Source organism: Biomphalaria glabrata, chromosome 9 (assembly GCF_947242115.1).
Source record: "Biomphalaria glabrata chromosome 9, xgBioGlab47.1, whole genome shotgun sequence".
Lineage (NCBI taxonomy): Eukaryota > Metazoa > Mollusca > Gastropoda > Planorbidae > Biomphalaria > Biomphalaria glabrata.
Window position 1 is genome coordinate 16,681,042 of NC_074719.1, and position 23,669 is coordinate 16,704,710.

Consider the following 23,669-nt stretch of genomic DNA (forward strand, 5'->3'; position numbering starts at 1 on the left):
TTTATTTGATTCTGAAAATGCTGCTAGTAATGTGCAACTAGAGCTGATAGAATAGCAGTCAGATTCTTTGTTGAAAGCGAAGTATATAGAAGTGGCTTTGCCAAAATGTTATAGCTATTTACCTGAACGGTACGTTGAATTGCGGAAATTTGCAGCCAGAATTCTAGCTATGTTTGCAATCACTGATCTCTGTGAGCAGTTCTTTTCTATAATGAAAGCTACAAATCACCTCATCGTTCGTGATTACCTGATCAAAATTTGTCATCAGTGATGAAAGTGTCAGTGGCAAACAACATTCAACCTGACATCAATAAACTTGTATCCCAGAAAAGATGTCAAGCATCAGGACCCAGTGCTTTTTTTGTGACGGTACGCACCTTTTTCAATGTGGGAAAAATGTTAATTTTCTTGTATTTTAGCGTTTATTATTACTTTATAAGCAGTTAAAAGTTAGGCAATCCATCACTGAGTACCGGCACCTATTATTTTTACAAAAAAAAAAAACATTGGTCAGGACAAACGAAATATATATATCAAGAATCCTTTCTGTGTTTGAATCTTGTTGACCTCCATCAGTCGTCGAACGACTATCTTTCATCTCGAACACTTTTCCGCTTTTCCCTGTAACGTTGGATCCCTATTTTGGAGAGACATTCCCGTCCACATGTATGTGCTTGAATCACCATATTGAATTCAATTGAAGCAGATTTGTGAAGTCAGGCTAGTAGCCATCATTTAATGAATAGATTAAGGCAATGCTCCTTGCCACGTTATCAACCATTCTTTAAAGTCTTGTGTATCCTTGATATTTCTTAGCTCTGCTCTGTGACATAACAAGATGATCTAACACATGCTCAAAACTTAACATATATAGTATAAACTTAACATATATTGTCACTTAAGTCACTCGAAACAAGTTTCCATTTTGCGTGAATTTAAAGAAAAAAAAAAAAGAAACCCGTTAGCTCTACAAATGTATTCATCATTGCAAGATGCAGGTATCTATTATCTAGGGCTTCATGCTAATATTGCAGCCCAATACTCGCGATCATAAATATATTGTTTAATACTTTCACTTTGAACACAGTCACATTTCTTGGATATTGTTACATGATATTTTTTTCCCAAGAGCGTAGACATAAAGCTGGAGATTAATTAACTAAAATTATTATATAATAAAGTTATTTGCTGAGTTTTTTTCCCTATTGTGTTTCCTTATCTTCAGTGTCCTCATGTTATGTTGACCCTGTCCTGTAGAATGCTAAGCCTCGGTGTGCTTTTCTCCAGACATCCACTGTACATACGTTTGAATTAGATTTCTCTCCCCTTTCTTTTGAACTTGCAGGATATCCGTTCCATTAGACGGGGGCTAGTGCTATAAGGAAAAGAACAAAAAAAGAAGTGTCAGAAAGAAATCAACTACTTACTTTTAGCTAAGTTAAAGATGAGTCTGGAATTGTTTGCTTCGGAATTCACAGTGCAATTGACCTTTTTTTTTGGTTGTATTTTAAGTTTAGCTCACGATCATTTGCCGGCCTCTCATCGCATTCCTTGCATCTCGCCAAAGGTCATTTGAAAGATTTCAGTTTCAACATCTACGTATGTATTAGAAGGCATTGTCTCGTAACGCTGCAACATTCTCTACCCACCTACACTTTTGGCTAAACTTGTGATCGACACTAAACTTTTATCTTCAATGAAGTTATTAGTTTTCGAATGATCTAAATATTTTAAAGTCATTCCCCCCCCCCTTCCCCGGTAGTGTGTGTGTGGGGGGGAGTTGTTTTTATCTTTGATTTACTTAATAGTAAAGTTGGCATTCTAGATGCACTTCCTTGTATCTCTTGTTTCTTTGTCCACAGTAAGCCACATGACAGCGAGAGTTGTCCGTCTTGTAGTGTAAGAGGAGGACAACTAACAAACGGCATTGGTAAGTTGTTTCCCTTCAGTATTACCTACACATAGGTTAGTCTGGTGGTACAAGAGTCGACAAACTACATAGTGTGTATCAAAGAGGCCTATAGCCCAAAAAAGAGGCAACGCCCAAAAAAGAGGCAAAGAAAAGAGGCAAAAGCCCAAGGATTCCTAGGATGTACTAAGCTAGACAACTGAAGTCAAAAGCTAAAAAGCTGAGGTTTCCTAAAAAAAAAAAAAAATAGTGTGTATCAAAGTCCAGGCCTTTGATCAATCATGAGAAAGTCTGTGAGATATTATAGTGACGAAATTAATAAAGATACTTGATTTGATTAGATTCTTTATTAGTTGCCAGAGAAGCTTAAGGAAGTGGAGGGCTGGAAGGGAATACTTACGGTTCTCAGTCAGTAGGTATCGGGGTTTGAGTCGGTGGAAACACTAATGATTATGTTCTGGATTGATTGTAGGTATAGATGGAATTTTTGAGTTAAGTACCAATCGTAGGTAACTGATACTAGTTGAAGAAAACAAGTCTGGTTTATAGTTGCGCCGACCACACAATACTATCAAACATTTGGTTATTCCATTGGCCAACCTTAGCTGCCCAGGAGGGAATTTCTGTTTCTCTTCGATTAGAAAACACGCACACACACACACCTAGTCACTGTGCTGCGACAAAGGTTGAATTCGATGACTGTGTGGTGCCCTATGGTTTAGGGCGATAGAATCACGGTCATCTTGACCCTAACCTTATTTTCTTGTGAGATCGCCGCCGTTCTGTGGAGTGTCCGCAAATCGGATTTCTCTAAGTGAAGTGTCGGTTGTGGGTGTCAAACCGTTTGTGACTCTGATAGAACGGGCATGTTTGTTGGCTGTCTTCTTTTTTTCGTCTTGTCTGCTGGTCATAACCAAGCACTACATTATCTCTGATTAATTGTGGGTTTTCAGTCTGCATACACAATATCGCTGAATAAATGTTTAGTCATCAAGGGCGTGTGTACACATTTTACAAGAAACCGTAAATTAATTTGTTGTAAGATAATTAAACCTCTTCTGTCCAATCCTTCTTTAAAACTATAACATAGAATAAAGCCAACTCCCTGTCCGTCGTAAACATCTTTGGTGAAACATTATGAAGCAGTTTTATTTTCAAAGTAAATATGTGCAGCTCTTGGACAAGGTTCTGTACAAACAGTGTCTCTGTCACCAACATTGATTAGGTTTCTATGTTTGAACATTGTATCAGTGAAACTCTTCGCTTAATCCTTTGCCATAATTTGATTGTTTGCCCATTTCTCTTTAGGTTTTTCTTTCCATCTGTTGTATAGGTTGTTGATTGTTTTTCTTGTAACATCTTTTATTGGCTGCTTGATTTCAAGTTTTCTTTCCATTTTGATTCCAACGTTCATTATTTCACAGTTTGGAATTCGTTTAAAAACAAAACAATCAACAACACGAACTGAATTGATCATAACTGGTGGTGTCAAGTATTTGCTTTGATAAATTGTTTTTTTTTAACCACTTTTATTGGTGAAATGCATTTTAAGAGAAGTAATTTTGTCTTTGTAAACTAAACTCTCTTGTAAGGAAGCGTAAACTAACTTCAATATAAAGCAAATCAGGCAGTCCTAAATCAATTGACGGGGTGAGACTGCGGTCCAGACACTCTTCCAATGCCGTTCTGGTTGACGCCTCATATTAGACTTAGAAAATCTGACTAATGAATGTGGTTTAGCTCGTAATATTCTCTTCTCATTAATGATGTGATATCTATGATATATCCACACATTTGCTTCCTTTGTTAAAACCCCAACTCTGATAAGGCACATAATGTACACAAATGGCTAGCTTAGTTCATTAATACTATTAGATCGACACGTTATTCTTTAGAGCTATTGTTTGCTTGACACAATGAGGAAACAATTCTCAGTCGTAATATACTTTTACATATTGGTTACCTGACGACCGGCAAATGGAGACCATGTCCTCTTTTGTGGGATCCTGTCCTCCGTCTGTCAGGCATTGACCTAAAGGTACCAATGTCCAGTATATGGCAACATCTGAAAGGGGTGCTGTACATTTTTTTAAAAGTATACCTTTTTTTTAGACAAAAAAAAAAAACAAAAGAAAACCTATAGGTCTATTCATAGTTGTAACTATAAAAAATTATGCTAGTCACTTTGTGGAAAATGACTGTCCTAAATTTTTAAATCCTTCATTCATATGACCTTTTTGTATGAGACTTTCTTTGCCACAATGTATTTGTGTTTGTACTGTAAGAAGTATTGAATCCAGATGTTACCACTACAATATTTCATTGTAAATTATAATGACGACATTGTTACTACGGCAATTGTGACTACAATTCAGTCGCCGTTAGCTTCATATTTAACTAATAAAATAAGTGTTGTTAAAATGGTAATTGTAGGCTTGGCTCATTTAATATTCAATTTGATCTCAAATTATACACGGCCTCCTCATTTATCACACTTTCATGAACTTAGACTTCAGTAAGTCCTACTCTTACCAGCAACTCAAGCAGAGCTTTGTCTATGTCTACTGTATAATTGCTAAGCAATAACTAATAATTGCCAACCCTCATACTGCTCTATAATTTTCTTGCAGAAAGTAAGTCTGGAGCTGTGTGGTTAAATCTTGTGTGTTTGGACTTAATATTGGCCCAACAAGAACGTGATATTTCTGACTTGACACTATGATTTGATTGTAGAACTTTGTGATGACTTGGGTCCTTTGCCTCGGTGTAAGCAAACGTTTCATAGTCAACATTCGTCCCGTCGCCCTCTCTCCAATTTCCAATACAGGCGACTCGACATATCGATCAGCAGGAGCTAGGATTGAAAATCAAACTTGACTGTACACAAGCTCCTGCTCTGGATGACAAATGTCTGTAATAGAGGACTAGTCTGGAACCTAGCCAACAATGGCGGATGTCAACCAGAAACACTGGGGATGTGAGTCAACCAGAAACACTGGGGATGTGAGTCAACCAGAAACACTGGGGATGTGAGTCAACCAGAAACACTGGGGATGCGAGTCAACCAGAAACACTGGGGATGTGAGCGTCGTCTTCTAGGGAATTTTTTTGTTGTTTTTTTTTAAACAGTGTACCTGTTGCTTCTGGGAAGCGCGGTGTCTGAGTGGTAAAGTGCTTTGGTTTCATACCGGAGGGTCCCTGGTTTGAATCCTGGTGAAGACTGGGATTTTAAATGTCGGTATCTTTAGGACGCCTCCGTCCACCCGGTTCTAATGTGTACCCGACATTCGTTGGGGGAAAGTGAAGACAGTCGTTGTGCTAGCCACATGACATCCTCGATACGTTGGCCGCAAAAACAGATGACCTTTAATCTGGCCTATAGACAACAAGGTCTGAAAGGGGAACTTTTTTTTTTTTTTACTTATTACCTGTTGCTTCTACGTAGGCGATCTCTTCTTTAGTCTTTAATTTGAAGGAACTAAAAAAAAAGAAAAAAAAAAGGGAAATTTATGGAGCACCTACAGTATGTTTTTACTCAAAAAATGTTCAAATAATGTATTTATTTATTGGCTTTTCCCATAAGGCCCCGTAAGTGGATGAGAATTAGCAAACGAAATGGAATCTTTAAGACATTCTACCAAATACCGCCCCAACCCCTTGTAGAAAGTTTAACTTATCTGTCCGCTAACGAAAGATACATTGCTTTCCCAAACTACTCAGAATATTTTTAACAATAATTGTGGCGTCTGGTGAAAGAAGCTCCACGCGCCTCAAACAAGAATTACTTGAATTCAACAATTCATGAAGACAAATTGAACAATTTGGCAATTCTTGCTGTAGAGCGGTGATCTATGTAAAAAAACAGAATTTTGATGATATACTGTATGCATTTGTAACACGCAAGTCTCGTAAAGTTAGTTGGATCCTGATTTAGTAGTTAGTAAAGAATGAATAAAATGCAAAGACGAATTTATTTTCTAATACAGAATCTTAATTTTTACTTATCCTTATATCCCTACCAAGACTGGGCCCCCGCCCATTCTATTTCGTATGGGGCCCCGCAATAGTTAGAACTGGCTCTCAGGTCTGTAATGTATCATCTCCGTGATGTATCGCCTCTGTTGTATCATCTGTAATCACGTCTTTTGTTATCTCTGTGATGTTTGCATATCTTTTGAGATTTGTTTAAGAATATTAATTAAATCCGGGGTTGTCTAGTTTGTTGTCGAAGATCTGACAGCTTATAAGATTTGGATAACTTATTTGCATTTTTAATGTTTAGATTTTCCAATCAGGAAAAAAAATGTTCAACTTTTATCTAAAAAATGCTACATTTGTGAGGCTGATGACTTCTAAAAAAAAATCTGTCTCTAAATCTGAGAGTTGACGTAATTGCCACACTCTGTTGCATAATGTTGACTAACGAGTTGTATGATTAGCCGGTGTGTGTGTGTGTAGGCAGTGTCAGTGTTCAGCTAGCGGTCCAAGCTTGGGGCTCGCATTACCATACTTGAGACACGGGACTGTCATTATTCAGTGGCTTCCATTGACTTGCTGATCATCAGCGTTGCTGTTCACTTTATAAACTGTCATCAGGATACAAGGTGACAAGTTCCAGTTTAGTTTAGAAAGAAAAAAAAAGGAGATTGAAAGACTTGAGGTGGACGGAATGATGAGTTTTGATTGGATCGATTTTTGTCACATGCACACTTAATAATTCTACTAGGCTCCTTCCCTCACAGATGTTTCCTCACCTGATATGCTAATAATTGCGCGTGCAGGAAAGCTAAGCACGATTACAAGTTTGTCCTTGACATTTCTCAGCTGATGAAATCATACCTTTTTTTTTTGTGTGGATCTAGAATGAGGGAATCGCTTTAAAATTGCTCTAGAAGCTATTTCTATGTCATTTAACTGTTCTATGTCATTTAACTGTTCTGTGTCATTTAACGGTTGTATGTCATTTAACGGTTCTATTAGTTTTTCGCTCCATCCAATAGTTCCACTTTTAGTCATGTGCGTTGGGTTTTGGGGTTAGGTCGTTACATACCATGCGCCAAAACAAATGGGCGATATCTTTTAGTCTTGTAACAATGGAAAGCAGTGGTTAATAGGTCTTGCTATATTCAGAGCCTATGTCTCAAAAAGACTCCATTGAGTTGCCGGACATACTTGTTTAGGGGAAGAAATGACAGATAATCTTGTTGTGAACTAAAATTCTACAGTAGAAATCATGAAAAGATTGGACACACTATTCACATTAACATACAAAAAATCCTAAATTTCAATAATAGATCCTCTAAAGCAGTGTTTCCAAAACTTTTTCCTTAACGGAACACTTCGCATATTCTGAGATTTAGCGAAATACTTGGCTTATTTTTTGTAAAAGAGGTTAATTCACGGGTGGCCTGCTAATTAATTTTTTTTCTGGAATAGTTAACTAACAGGCCACCCGTGAATTAACCAAGCAGTTTGTGGAACACCTATTCAGGCCTCGCGGAAAACTAGGGTTCCGCTGAACACAGTTTGGGAATCACTGCTCTCAAGTATTTAAGCTGAAAACATATTTACCGATAGATCCCGCTTGTATTATAGCCTCTCTTTGGTTCTCCAACATTGAAGAAGTATCATCTTGTTTACACGTCTCTTGAGACCTTGGCGCCTACATCACTAAGACAAACACTTGTTTATGCCCACATTCTTCAGGTCATTGAGCTTACTCCACTGTTCAAGACCCACTCTGGCTATTTTGTCCCTTCACCTGACACAAATTGTCCATTTTAAACATTGCCAAGATATCTCATCACACCGTGTCTTTATGGACAACATTGTTTTTACTTACATGAACTGTGCTAGATGGTAACGTTTTACAAAGCTTATATCAAGTCTCACTCTCTCTCTCTCTCTCTCTCTCTCTCTCTCTCTCTCTCTCTCTCTCTCTCTCACGTTATTTCTCCAACACCCAATCTCGGATAAAGCAGCAAAAATTTTTTGCAAAAATTTCTATTGACAGCACAAGAAACAAAAAAAAATTAACAAATTAAAATAAGTTTGAAACATACAGTACATAACTATACAATCATCTCCCACCCCCCTTCCCATTTTCCTAACTGATTCAGATGTGATAGGATCATAGCGCATTGAGAAAGCTAAACGCATGAGAAAGCGCTTAACAAAAAAAAATGGTAAAGATATTTCTAACCCTGCCCGCCTCCACCCCCACCACCCCGGCCGTCCTGCGGAAGGTTTGGGCTATGATGTAATAATCGTCAATTCTGAAGGAGTATCCGAAAAATGAAAAATAAATTCAATAAATAAATCTTTTCTCTAAATTGCGTGTTACTGCGTCAAGCCACTTCTATTACCGTGGTTGTTATAGTTCACACTCACGCCTCACTTCCACGTCGAGACAATAGTTTACAAAATCTTAATTGAAAATGTCCAAAAAATGTCTTTTTTTTTTTTTGTTGTTTGAGCTAAAACTGAAATGGAACATAAACTTCATGAAACAAAGATATATAGAAAAAAAAATGTATCCGTTATACACGTGCCGTATAAATGTGCTTGGAAAGAACGGTACCAATTAGAGAAATGTTTAATGAACAATTCAGTTCTTTGGGACAATCATAATGGCACTTCACTAGGCATAGGCACAACATTAGTAATAAAAAAAAAAGTATGGTGTGTAAAATAATGAAACCGAGATACGGTTTTGTTTCAATTTGTAATGACTTAGAAATGGGCTCCGCTAAAATCTCGGGACTACTGTGAACATTGCCATCACCATCAAAATGCCCTCCTCCGTGTAGGACACTGCACTTGATCTGTAGCGAGATGGCTGAAACATTGGATTACCGCCGTGTCACGTGACGTAGAGATGATCCAATAATGATACAAGTAGACACGTTTTCCTGGAGCGCCATGAGGTGCGTTCGTATAATTCTTGAGAAAAGTTATTCAGTTCCTACCCCGATCTACATCGGTTTGTTAAGTTCATAGACTTGGCGGCATTGGAGAGGCAAAACTGGATTCATGAATAATAGAACTCTCATAAAGGCAAATCGTTGGAAAGAGAGAGAGAGAGAGAGAGGGAGCGACATAAAAACATTTAAGAGAGAGAGAGAGAAAGATGATGTATTGAATAGAAAATGGAAGCTTGGCTGGACAAATATTGCAGTGCTTATAAAAAAAATGCCTTTGAGAAATTTGATTCCGAAACTTGCGCTGTGTTTTGAAGGGGAAAGAGGCTGGGAAATACCGGGCATAATGCTTCTTAAGGATAGAACTTGTCTTGCATTTAATCACGTCCAGTTTGGATTTCAAACGAAAGCAGAGAGGAGTTGAGTGTCACAACAGCTCTTCGGTGAGCGCATCTACAAATCTGTTCATCCTTTTGTTTTTTTTATATGGGGCTTTTATACGGATTTGTTAATCCTGGCCTAACTCTGTCATGTCTGAAACACACACACACACACATTGAAACACACATCATAGATCAGCAAACGATACCTCACTGTGAACACTGACCAATACTTTGTTAACCTTACTGGCTGAAACACCAATGTTGATTTATGATTTAATAAAAACGTTTTTCAAACCCCCTCCCGCTTTCTCTCCCCCATCGCCTCTCTTCCTCCATTCCTTTATCTCCTCTGGTCTGAATGTCTTTCTGAACCAGAGGTTTGACCTTCCACCTAAGTGGATGATCACCACAGCGTACATTTACTCCACCGAGTAGTTGAGTCATTCAGGCATTGAAAGATGCTAAATAGATTTCTGATCTGTATTGAGTTACTCTGGTGTTTCTTCGCTGCTGACAAATAAAAGAACCTCTATACTCCATAGACTGCAGTTTTGTTTTGTTTAATCGTCAAGATTTATCTCGGAAGTCGTAAAGGTCTCAGTCAGGAATAACAACAAAACAACTTGTTTCCCCCTCTGAAACGGATTACCAAATTAAGCACAGATATAACAAAATATTTTTTCTGCCCTGTTGGCATCATTACGTCTATTATAAAGACTTGTTGAGGGAAAAAATCACACGCAGAGACTAAATTCATGTGTTTAAACAATTTTGTGTGCAAATTTAAAGTGAAAAGTTATTTGTATTTTTCCTATTATTATGTTTGTTAAATGGTGCAGAAGGGCGCAAGCTACTTTAGGACAAAGAGATGTATAGACAGTTTTCTTGTCCGTTCATTTCAATCAGGTTGAAATCTGGGTCTCGTTCATATCGAATTATTTGGTGAATGAGTACACATGGTCTGTACAGTGAGAACATGTTTTTTCTCTTTTTCTAGATAATTTTTTGGTTGGTTAGTTTGAGAAACCATAAGTGTCAAACAAGAGTTTTCCCAGTGTGGCCAACGAGCTAACAGTTCTTTTCCCAACGATACACAACTTTCAAATTTCTAGGAAACTCGTTAGAGCCTTTTTCGAGATCCGTGTCTAGGCTCCACCCAGGTTTTCCCAACCAGAAGGTTTTAAGTTCCACAAAGATACAAGTTGAATAGAGGTATTATATAATAAAATCTTAATGTGATGACTCATGAGTAACATGAAGGAAATGCGTCCATTTTTTTAGATGTTCTTCATCTATATATCTCTTTTGTTGATGAATGTAATGTAGGAAACCAAAGTCTTTTCAACGTGTGGACTGCAATGCACTGCGTCTCTCGGCCATCCAATGTGACTAGTGTAACTCAATCCCTGTGATCTGGACCGTCTCCCTTATCAAACAAGTGGAAAAGAGGAGAGCTTCTTATTTATTTATGGAGATAGTCCGGAGAGACTGGGGCGGGGCGAGGGGCTAACGGAATTTATCAGTTATCGATTATCTCTTGTCTTTTTTTTTTTTTTAAAGAGGTTCCATCTTGCACAAAGGAGCGATTTGCGTCATGTCCATCCATGTTCCTCTACGATGACCCTTTTTTTTTCTCCATCACTCTTTCCAGTTTCTCTGTAAGATTGACCGTTTCTTTTTTTAGAATCTACTTTGTAAGAGCGTGTCTGTTGTGTGTGTGTGTAAGTGGCTAAACTCTGGTTTGCTTGGGTGTATATCTCTAGCCGCTAGCACATACTAAGAAAATGTTTCGCATAGAAATAGTGTGTCTGGGAAGCCGTCTGGTTATAGTAGGCAACCAATCACGCCTGTTACATCTGTTTGACTGTCTTTGACTCTCCTGCTCAATAATGCTACGATTTTTTCTTTGGGGGGGGGGGGGAGTGAGCATGTGTGTAAGTGTAACTATAACGTCATTATATTAGCTGGTCAGGTCATTGCGACATGTAATTGATGTCACCTGTTTCAGATATACTCATTGTCTGTCATGTAGTCCTGTTAAATAGGATCTTTTAGTAACAGTTCTCAGATATTAGGAAATGGAACAGGTGCACACTTTTCGTTAGCTTAGTCATCTGGGTCTGCGGGAGCAATTGAACCTCACATCACACACAGTGGGGTCCGGAAGAATGGAACGAATAGGAACTTACAGAACGTACTTATAACAATTTTCCAGTTGTGTTTTTCTAAATATACATTTATATATATATATATATATATATATATATATATATATATATATATATATATATATATATATAGGCTTAAACACTGTGTTTGAATCCAAATGTACGTAATGAAAGTTCATTAAAGCTAGTTCTCTTGGTCCTGTGGTTTTTGTTTGTTTTTTTGTTTTCTAGATAATTTTAAGAGTTTTTATTCTAGCAAAAAAATAAAAAAATTCTGGAGATAGTATTGAAGGGCGGGTAGCATGTTCCCATTCTATCGAGTAATAATAAATGAAAAACTGTCATGGAATCCACATATTGATGAAACTACAAAAAAATCAAACAAAGCATTAGGATTTATTAAAAGAAATTTCTATAAATCAAATAAGAACATAAAACTAAAATGTTATTTAACCTTGGTTAGGCCAATAATAGAATATGCATCCTCTGTTTGGGACCCCTCAACTCAAGAAAACATTAAGAAACTAGAACAGACACAAAATAGAGCAGTGCGATTCATAACAAACGAATATTCACATTTGACTAGAGTAACACCTTTAGTAAAATCACTAAATTTAGAAAGCCTTCAGGACAGAAGGCTCAAAAGTAAAGTAGCAATAATACATAAAACACTGAACCATAATCTTCAAATACAAAAACAAAATTTAATAAAATACTCAAAAAGACACAAAGATAAAGGCACATTCCTCGTCCCATATGCTAGGACAAATTTGTACAAATACTCCTTCTTCCCTAGTGCTATTAGAGCATGGAATGGGTTGCCTGAGCTAGCCAGGAAAACCAGTGACTTGGCAGAATTTAAGTCATTGGTTAATATGCATGACTAAATGCATGACGCGTAGGACGTAATCATCTTCTTTTTTGAAGTAACGTCTGTATTATATAAGATAAGATAAGGTTGAGCGCGCTAAGTTACCACAGCGTTCTCCGGCCACTGAGCAATGAGTTTACCTGCGTTCTGAGCTTCAGAAAGTCTGTGCTCTTATTATAAGTAATGAGTGATATATTTTAAAAAAAAAAGATCCCTTCCCTTTCTTTCCTCCACCCCTCCAAAAAACAAATCATGTATAAAAGAGTATATACAATTTTAGTTTAGTGATACATGGCAACATTAACAGACTGTAGTCTAGAGATTGGAATACTGGATGTAAATATTTTGTTTAGAATAGAAGATTCTAGTTTGGCGATCTACCTTTAATTTCATCAGACTTCAAAGACGGTGCGAAAAATGTTCCTGTAGATTATATTTGGATAAATTATAACGGTCAAACCAGAGTTTTCCTTGTGTGTCCAATAAACTAGCATTTTTTTCTCTCCCAAAGACGGCCTAAGACATGCATAAAATGTTAAACTTGAGGAAAATCGTTTGAGTCGTTTTCAAGATGTGACCACCCAGGTATTTGTTTCTTGACCCCCATGAAGAATTCGCAAACTGATAAGAGTACATTGAATATTTTTTTAACATGAACACTGTTTGTGAGATATACTGCCACAGAAATATTTCTTCCAACATATAGTCTAAATACTTTGATTAATAACAAAATCAGAAAGTATACCCGAAAATTAGCTCTACTCGACCCTTTTAGAGTCTTCCGTCCAAGTTTATGTTTGAAACAATCTGGACTAATCTCGAGTGTCCTACAGGCATAGAAAACTTTTGCCTTAACTGACGCCTCTGTTAGGGACCAGGAGAAGCCCGAATGGCGTCATAAACAACGAAAATGAATGAAATGTTTTTACCTTAATTGTTTTCTTCTCTGCTTGTGGCACGTTTACCATTCTCATGCATGGTGCAAATGTTTTCTTACTGATTTGTTGTCCATACGTTTTATCCTTTGTTCGTGTGTGTTAGACAAAGACAATAAAGTTTCTCTCCCCCCCCCTCTCTCCCTCTCTCTCCCCCTCTCTCTCTTTCTCTCTCTCTCTCTCTCTCCCCTCTCTCTCTCCCTCTCTTCATATATACTTATATCATGTATATATATCTAGCTTGCAATGGTATTTCAAAAAATACTATTATAATAGGCTCTGGCTACTTGTGGGTTGAGTTCTTGGTTAATACTTTGCGTGCGAATGAGCATGTTTTGTTTCTCCACCGCTATTTGTCTTCACTTATGTACTCACACTCTGTCATCTTGGCGTTAAATCGACAATTTTTTTAATGTTATTATTATAATTAGTTTTACTTTATGACTGACAAAGAAACACAATCATGCTATCCTTATCTTTACAAAACTCATATCAACTCATTCTGTCTTCTTGGATCAAGTTGCAACTTTTCACTATTTTTTTTTTTTACCTAAAAAAAGAATCCGTTTAAAAAAAAATTACCACGTAGTCAATTTATCACTAGTAATTATATTTTTTGATACCAAGAAAGGAAATTTATTCTCCAGTATTATAAGATATTACTAAAGTGAAGTTTTGTCCCCTTAGAGAATTGTACTTATCTCACTTATTATCGGATCAAGTTGAAACTTTCAAAATTATTTATTGTACCTTAAAACATAATTCAATTTTAAAAAATTTAACTAATTAACTCAGTTAATTATTAGTAATTAATTATTTTGTTATCGAAAAAGGAAAATAAATCATACGTTATTGAGATATATAGTTGAAAATGTGGAGTTTTTCTCCTTAAATTTTAGAAAAATTTTATTTTGTTTTGCTTGTTTTTAAACTGGAATGCTCATCCGTGTTTTTCTTATGAATAGCAAGAGATGTTTAATGACTGTGCAAACATTCAGCAGTGTTCTACTGTTCAGTTTGCATTCAGCAAGGTCTTGGCTGATATGGCATACTGAATAGATCAGTGATGCCCAACACAATTCAATCTGTGGGCCATTTTAATTTCCAACACTAGTGTCGCGGGCCACATGATAGAAAAGATACAAAAACTTAATGAAATTGACCTGATACTATTTTATTTCAAACTCAAGGATGTAATACTTACATTGAATTATTGAGATATTTGGATTTTCTCTTTACACTTCAAAAAAAAAAAAAAGGCGTAAGTTCTGTTTTTATTTCTGTTGCTCTTGTTTGTTTGTTTTTTAAACAGCCACACTTTCTTTATAAAAACAAAATGTTGGCTAGCAATGGTATCATGTTCTACAAATAAGTAAAGATCCGTTCACTTTTCCTAGTAGATTCTATAGTCCTATTTCATAAACGCGAATATGTTAAAGGCCATGGTAGAAGTCCATTAGAAAAAAGTGAGGGTTCTAACGTAGGTAATGATACATTCTGAACATTTTTTTTTTCAGGGGGGGGGGGATTTTCTATATTTGTGCCGACGTTTCGGTGGGCCGGATGGAAGCACATAGCGGGCCGGATGTGGCCCGCGGGCCGTATTTTGGGCATCACTCGAATAGATCAGTGATATAGTCAATGTCTAAACTCTTTTGGAAGGAAACGTACGTAAAGTCTGTTCTGTAACCTCATTGTTTGACTTGCAATGGACATGTTTCTACCACAAACTTTCTTTGATACGTCCATTAAGACCTTTTGGTAACGTGTATCAGTTCCATCGCCAGTAAGCCTCTCCTATGTATATAATGTTAAGGGAACTGCTTGAGCCTAGAGGCGACAAGATGACACAAGCTCGCGTGTTTTCTAATCGATCATAACGGCATTACGCCTACAAAAATCGATAGAATAAGCATGACAGCGAGTCCTCCGTCTGTAAGAACTAGGTTCAATCCTATTGCAATACATTACGTTTCAGCCGTATGAACTGATGCTGAAGACATAAGCAGCTTAGTAGTGCTATTGACTAGTGTGCACCGTCAACAAGAAAGTCAACATTGTTAATACATTTCAATCTGTATTGACTAGCAAAGTCATTTGTTCCACTAACTAAAACCATACATTTTGAATGATCATTTCTCATGTTCTCAAATAAACAAGATACACATTTCTGAATCTGAAAAACAATAACAAGATTACAAAGAGAGTTTGTGTTATCACACAAACTTAGAGGCGGCCCCCATCAAATTCACCAATGGTCGAGAAATATATTCAAGCCCTATTCTTGTTTAGATCGTTTAAAGAAATAAGTAGAGTAGCGTTAAGTGATCACCTAAGTTCAGCATGGAAACCTCCCGATACAGTGTCGGTGGCACCTAGTGCGCTAGCTCAGGGTGTCACCCCTCCCCATCAACTTGAAATATATTCCAATGAACACTATTGCTAGTTATTTTGTTTGTTGAACCAACACAGTGAGCTAATAACCAAATTTTATTAATTTTTACTCAAATGTAAAATCCCAATGTTTATTACATTTATTCAAATGTTATTGCAAACAGACTTAACATCATATGAACAGGTTTCTTTTGTTATGCTGTTGTGCTGTATCATTTACACTTAAACTACCATCTAGATGTGTCAATGCATATTTGGGCATATATCCAGAGATTTTATTATTATCTTTTCCCATGTGTCTGCTTTTGCCTAGTTATAATTTTTCCAACTTGTATGTCACTCCTAAAATGGTGTCGACCGGTGCGGACGCACCTCTCGCCCACCCCCCTAGTGACGCCACTGCTCCAAGATATATCTTGAGATTTTATTATTATCTTTTCCGATGTGTCTGCTTTTGCCAAGTTATAATTTTTCAAACTTGGTTTCCACCCCTAAAATTGTATGGACAGGTGCACATCGCACCCTCGACCCTCCCCCCCCCCCCATGACGCCACTGCTCCAAGATACCTACTTCTTCCCAACAATTTCGATTAATATATTGGAGTAGATGTAGTAAGAAATTTAAAAAAAATGAACCTGCACTACTTAACAGGTTTCCCATGCGAACAGCATAGGCTAATATACTATTACCACCAGTAGGCCCACTAATCCTGATCATAATCACTTTATTTACTTAATAGGTCTAGACTACATCCAGAATATAGAATATATAGAGAATCTAGATCTAGACAAGATTTTGATTTCTTGACTAGATCTAGATATGATATGATAGATCTCTAGATTAGTTCTTGATCTAGATCTAGACTTGATCTAGATAGAACTAGAATCTAGAACTAAAATCTGGAACTAGAATTCAGACTAGAGCTAGAATTGGAATCTATGCTAGAATTAGATTTCTAGACTAGTTCTAGATCTAGTTTAGATCTGGATCTAGACTCTTGATCTAAACTAGATCTCGATCTAGAATCTGACTAGGTCTAGAAGGTAGATCTAGACTAGGTTACCGTTTAGGTCTAGACTAAATAGACTCTAGATAAAGATCCAGGACTAAATCTATAGCCTAAAAATCTAGACTAGAATCTATACTAGATCTAGAAATCTAGAAATAGCCTAATGAGGATATGTGAAAACTGCGCGCTATAAAAGTGGTTCGTTTTTTTTAAAAACTTACAATTGAAACGAAGTTCGTATTAAAATTCTTTTTAAAAACTACATTTGAATCAGTATTCTATTCAATGAGTTAGTTAATAAAAAGAAAATCTATTTTATAATGATCCATTGACACTTTTTTCCATTGTGACCTTAGATGCATTTTTTTTTTTACTAATGCGCGAATCTATGAATGAATCTTGATTTATTAATCAAGAAGTATTTGACCTTTTTTAAAAGACTCCCCTGAAGTTTTTCATTTAAAAGTGGTGTACTTTTTTGAAAAATCTACTTGCATATATAATTTTAAAAATTAGATGGTTCACTTTCGTAAAAGAAAAAAAGTAGCCGTTGCATCAGAACTTTGAATGATCTAAAATATCATGATGTCCGATTTTCATTTTCTCTTCTAGTTTCTGAGATCTAAACGGGGCGGATGGACGGACAGACAGGGCACTCAAAACTAATAACGTCTTTTCCCCTTTTGGGGGCCGCTAAAAAACAGCGGCACATATATAAATATGTTTATATTGTAACATTTTTTCTGAGGTTTAGAAATGTTTGTTCTTAAGTTTCAATTTGAACTGTATTTTGATTCTAGCATGAAGAGACTTAAACTAGTGTTCAACTCACGAACCAAAGACCAAACACCTTTCACGATACAGTTGTGTACAAGTTTCATTGAAACACATTATTTTAGCACTCAACAGACCCACTTCTTCTTCAGACTTGCACAATGTGATAGCCCAGTAATTAGAAAGGTTTTCATCTACACTTCGAGAAGTCCTTCTGGCTATCTTTAATTTTTGATTAGGATCAATATGAAATATAACGGGCTTCAGACCTGTCTGTACATTTAGGTGAACACGATTAGTGTTGCCTGCATGCCTAGTATGATTCATGCACGTACACGTACTCAATGTTTATAGACAACTACATGGTTTATAGCAGTTTGTTTTCACCCGCAACACATGTCATGGCATTTTGATTGGGTAGAGAACAGGGTGTCTGCCGCCCACTAGTATGTATCGCTACTTAATCATGGACTATTTCCTTGGTAAATCAACAAGCTCACTAGGAATTCAGTTAATGTTGTTTTCAGTTCGCGTGCCTCCAAATAGTGTCCTAAGCACAATTTATACCATATACGCATTGTTTTGGTCTGATGTAATCTAAACATTGATTGGAAACTCCTTAAGCCGAGTTCTGTGGAGATCTACCCGTGTTTGTGATGACCTAATTAATGTCGATACTGTGAGTTCCCTAAGGGACACCTCAAGGTGACAGCCTTTTTTTTTTGTTTCGGAAACTTTGCTGGTTTTCTCCCCTGATTGTTGGTGGTGGCCAGTAAGTGTTGCTTTGAGCTATTTTTTTCTTCTTTACTTTAGTGTTATGATCAAATCTTGTCCAGTCTTCGTCCACACTAACACCCCACGGCAGTCTCTCTCCAGTTCCAGGGGAAAGTTCATTGTTGTCAGATTGGCTGTTAGGAAAGCAAAAAACTGCTCATTTGCAATAAGAAGGTAAGGGTTTTAACTAAAAAAAAACAAATGTGGACCACTTAGTTTTGGACACATCGAGTAGAAAGATAGAGCTTCACTGTCAAAGCACGAACAGAGCATGACAAGACACAAATCTCTTCAGTACTATAACTACATTTACTTCTAGTTCCTCGTTTTTATACTGAGGCTGTACGCATTTTAAAAAGTAAAGATAAGAGAAAATGGTACACATAAGTTGATAAGACGTTTTGTCTGTTACTAAGAAGCTCAAACAATGTTTCTCATCACTTGAATCGCAGCCATTTCTGAATGTAACAGCCTCACCCCATGATTCAATCTGATGCTGTCTAGCATAAAGCATCCCAGAGGCATTTCTTGTTTCAGATCACATCTCCGCCTGGGACTAAAGCTTGATTGCGTGCGGTACTTAAGTAGATTGGCTCCATATTATTCTGGAGACGTAACTAATTCTAGAATGATTGCAGCTGACCCTGTACTATAGTACCAAAGCTCAAAGTATGTACTTGAATAATACACCATACTTGTATCAGGGCATTCGTGAATGGTCAATAATTGTTAAAATGGGACCATTATTGATTCTACTTTGTATCCAAAAGTGAAGCAGAAATAACAGCTTAAATGTGTTATTGTTGAATTGCTACACTTTCTTCCATTTATCTTTCGCAACTAACCACGGGAGAACTCAGCATCTGTCTCGCTTTCTTCCAGTCATTAGAATAGTTTGTCTGTTTCCGTTTGTTGGTCACAATGATTTCTTGTTGCATGCAGACATGGTACTTGGCGATCGTATTTCTGGTCATTAGTTGAGTTGTGCTTCACTAGCTTTGTCTCAATTAAGTCAACGATTTTCAGTCGTTTCGCGTCTTTCGTTTTCTTTGCATGAGATGGTTTAGTGTTGTCTGTTTGGAACACTCTAACATTATATGCACTCAGGTAATATTCAAATGTATAGACGGTCTTTAGTGAATTTTCAAGTCCCTTTCAGTAATCTATCCACAAATGAGATTGGACCAAAGCGCTCTGAGCATGCTGTAAGCATGAAAATAGTGCTACATAAAAGCTATAAATATATCTATTTCAGCATTAAAAACAGTAGTGAAAATATTATTCATAGAACTATTATTATATATTGAGCTATAACCCCCCCCTTTTTTTTTAAATTGCATTTGCTTAAATCATTATGGTTAAATTAGAGAGCAACATAGATAACCTTGGACATTGGTCGCAGTACTGCATAGTCTCTTTGCAGCGATTGTTTCAGTAGGACACGCCATTTACTGAATTTTGCTATCAGTGCAAACCTACGTTGCACAACGCAGACGTGCCCATCAAGGCGCCAGTTTGAGGCCATACGAGTCCTTGAGCATTTATGTCACGCTTATTTACCCATTTCGGTATATTAATTCTAGCTAATCACTTCAATGTACAAACAATTCGGTATGCGTCACATGTCATAGAACTCATTAGGGTTTGGGAGTTTTTATTATTTTTTTATTAACATAGGAAAATATATCTTCTGCTTCAGAACCTTTTTTGGAAATGATAGAATATCAACGAAACCCATAAATGTCTTTAGACCATAAATAAAACCTATACATTTCGTTAGACCATCAACAAAACCTATACATCTCGTTAGACCATCAACAAAACCTATACATCTCATTAGACCATAAATAAAACCTATTCATCTCGTTAGACCATCAACAAAACCTATACATTTTGTTAAACCATCAACAAAACCTATACATCTCGTTAGACCATCAACAAAACCTATACATTTCGTTAGACCATCAACAAAACCTATACATCTCGTTAGACCATCAACAAAACCTATACATCTCGTTAGACATCAACAAAACCTATACATTTCGTAGACCATCAACAAAACCTATACATTTTGTTAGACCATCAACAAAACCTATACATTTCGTTAGACCATCAACAAAACCTATACATTTCGTTAGACCATCAACAAAACCTATACATCTCGTTAGACCATCAACGAAACCTATACATCTCGTAATCATCTTTTTTATTTGAAGTAACGTCTGTGTTTTTTAGAAGAAGGAGATCTCGTACTTTGACATTTATTGACACCTCTCTCTCATTTACCACCAATTCCGCTGATTAAATTTTAATTGACATTTCATCTATTTTTCGTCAGAACTTAACAACACAATTATTGATTCCTTAGTTCCAAAGCTAAACAAGCAATGTCTTCGTGTATGTGATTGTATTGTATGTGAATCTGTAAGAAGACGAGTTGTGAAATTCCTGTCCGTAGTTCAAGTCTACAGACTCATCAATTATTGATCAGTGTTTCTACTTAGCTCTCAACTTTGTATTCACAGAGACTCTTTAATGCCGTCACTATTTAGTCGACAAACTCTCACGTCTCTTCTTCATGTTTTACCCTAAAACAAGAAAAACATTAAAAAAAAAATATTTTAACAAAAACAAAGCTTATAATAATCCTAGTTGTATCAATTAGTTTGGATCATTTATAGTAAATATAGACTAACAACAACAAATCTGCGCAATTACAAATATTTTACCAATTGTTTTTGCTTATTGGGTTTTGGGTCTGGGAGGAGAAAGAAGGGGGTATCTGGATGATCGCTTTTTAAATGCATTTTTTTTAAAAAAAGGTAAATTACCTGAATTCGAAATCGAGGGCTAAAGCCTCCTCAGCATCCTCAAGCTAATATACTAACCAGTATATCAGGGAAGTGCTTATGGAAATTGAAGATTTTATAGTAATCTAATGTTAATTTCAAACTTTTCTTTCTACAAAGTATAAAGGGACTAATTCAGCTTTACCACCGTATCAGTCAAGTACAATTTCTTTCCTTTGTTCGATATACCAAAAAAAACAATTAATTACCAATAGAAATTAACTAATTTTGCTTATTCTTGTGTTGTCAGGTAAAAGAAATAATTGTGAAAATTTCAGATTGATCCGAGATTGGGTTCGGGAGAAATAACGTGTACACATTTTTTACCAGAGTGAGTCGATATAAGCTTTGTAATATAAAAAAAAAAGATCTGCTATCGCCATCACATCGCAAAGAAAACAACACATTTTATATACATGTACTTGCAATGTATAACATATGTTTTTTAATAGACGTTATATGTGGAGGCTTTACCTTACAGAAAACAAGAGATCGGGGATTTTTGTTATGGGGGGGGGGTTTGGGGTTGGTGGATGAGGATAAGATGTGGCTATTAGAAAGATTAAAGTTGATTTATGTCTTACATAAACAAACTAAATCTATTTATATTTGGACAGTGCTATTTATGAGTCACTGACTTATATAAGACATACTAAACCTATTTATATGTGGGCAGTGCTATTGATGAGTCTCTGTGGAAAAACACCGTGAAACAGAACAGTTTTTGGTATAATCATTTTTGTTCATCTATCTTCTATATTATGTTCTACATTCTGTCAGAGGATTTAGTGCCTGCGTTTATTGAGTTATTTTTGACCGTCCAAAGACAAAGACAAAGACATATTACTGAATTTGAACCAAGTAGACAACATAGAAGATATAGTAGTACAAGAAAATGGAATTCAAAAACTATTAGCCAACACCAAACCAAATAAAGCTTCTGGACCTGATGGTATTCCAGCTAGATTACTCAAAGAACTAAGTAATGAGCTAGCCCCAGTGTTCAAAATACTCTTTCAGGCTTCACTTAACCAGGGCAGAGTACCAAAGGACTGGAAAGAAGCTAATGTCACCCCCCTATTTAAAAAAGGAGAAAAATCTGACCCAGGAAACTACAGACCAGTATCACTTACCAGCATCACATGTAAAATCCTAGAACACATAATATGTAGCAACATCATAAACCACTTAGACAAACATAATGTCCTCACACCATACCAACATGGCTTTAGGAAATATAGATCATGTGAAACACAACTAATAGGACTAATTGATGATTTTTCAAAAGGTTTAGATAATAGTGAACAAATAGATGCTATCTTACTAGATTTTTCTAAGGCTTTTGACAAAGTTCACCACCATAGTTTGCTTAAAAAATTAAAATATTTCGGCATTAATGGTCCACTGCATCAGTGGATTAAAGACTTTCTGATAGGGAGAGAACAAACTGTAATAATAAATGGCTCTAAATCAACACCGATAACAGTAAACTCAGGTGTACCTCAAGGAACAGTCTTGGGTCCACTACTATTTTTAATTTACATAAATGATTTACCAAATTGCATTAGTTCAGGAACAAAAGTCAGATTATTTGCAGACGATTGCATAATATATAGAACAATAAAAACAACACAAGACACAGATATTTTACAAAGAGAATTAGATGAATTACAGAAATGGGAATCAAATTGGAGCATGTCTTTCCACCCAGAAAAATGTCAGTTGTTAAGAGTAACAAAAAAACTAAAACAAATTAATTCCACTTATCTTATTCATGGCAAACCAGTAACACAGACTAAAAACGCAAAATACCTAGGTGTTATAATAAATGAAAAACTGTCATGGAATCCACATATTGATGAAACTACAAAAAAATCAAACAAAGCATTAGGATTTATTAAAAGAAATTTCTATAAATCAAATAAGAACATAAAACTAAAATGTTATTTAACCTTGGTTAGGCCAATAATAGAATATGCATCCTCTGTTTGGGACCCCTCAACTCAAGAAAACATTAAGAAACTAGAACAGACACAAAATAGAGCAGTGCGATTCATAACAAACGAATATTCACATTTGACTAGAGTAACACCTTTAGTAAAATCACTAAATTTAGAAAGCCTTCAGGACAGAAGGCTCAAAAGTAAAGTAGCAATCATACATAAAACACTGAACCATAATCTTCAAATACAAAAACAAAATTTAATAAAATACTCTGAAAGACACAAAGATAAAGGCACATTCCTCGTCCCATATGCTAGGACAAATTTGTACAAATACTCCTTCTTCCCTAGTGCTATTAGAGCATGGAATGGGTTGCCTGAGCTAGCCAGGAAAACCAGTGACTTGGCAGAATTTAAGTCATTGGTTAATATGCATGACTAAATGCATGACGCGTAGGACGTAATCATCTTCTTTTTTGAAGTAACGTCTGTATTATATAAGATAAGATAAGATAAGAGACAGTTTTAATCCACTCATATCAAAATCAATAGTTAAAAATGCGACATTCGGTATTTGCTTTCACCCAAATGAAATTTTTTTTTATTTTCGCTGAGAAGAATATCTAAATACAACACTTCTCCCATATCTATGATCAAAAGAGGGAGTAATAAATTCTTTGCAATCATTCTTTTTTTTTTGTTCATGGCTTCCTGGAAATGGTGAAATAATATGGCTGAA

The 23,669-nt window shown here is 36.1% G+C and overlaps 1 protein-coding gene across 2 annotated transcripts in view; it reads left to right on the forward strand.

The window, feature by feature from the left end:
* The window catches only part of LOC106069795 (G-protein-signaling modulator 2-like), a 59,693-nt gene that overhangs the window by 10,392 nt on the left and 25,632 nt on the right, over nucleotides 1-23,669 (forward strand). Inside the window, exon 1 of one of the 2 annotated variants that reach the window (XM_056041029.1) lies at nucleotides 1,869-1,930. The exons of the other annotated variant lie outside the window; for it this stretch is intronic. The gene's annotated coding sequence lies outside the window, so the exon portion shown is untranslated. Of the gene's footprint in view, nucleotides 1-1,868; nucleotides 1,931-23,669 lie in introns of those variants that run through there. 2 annotated transcript variants of the gene reach the window in all.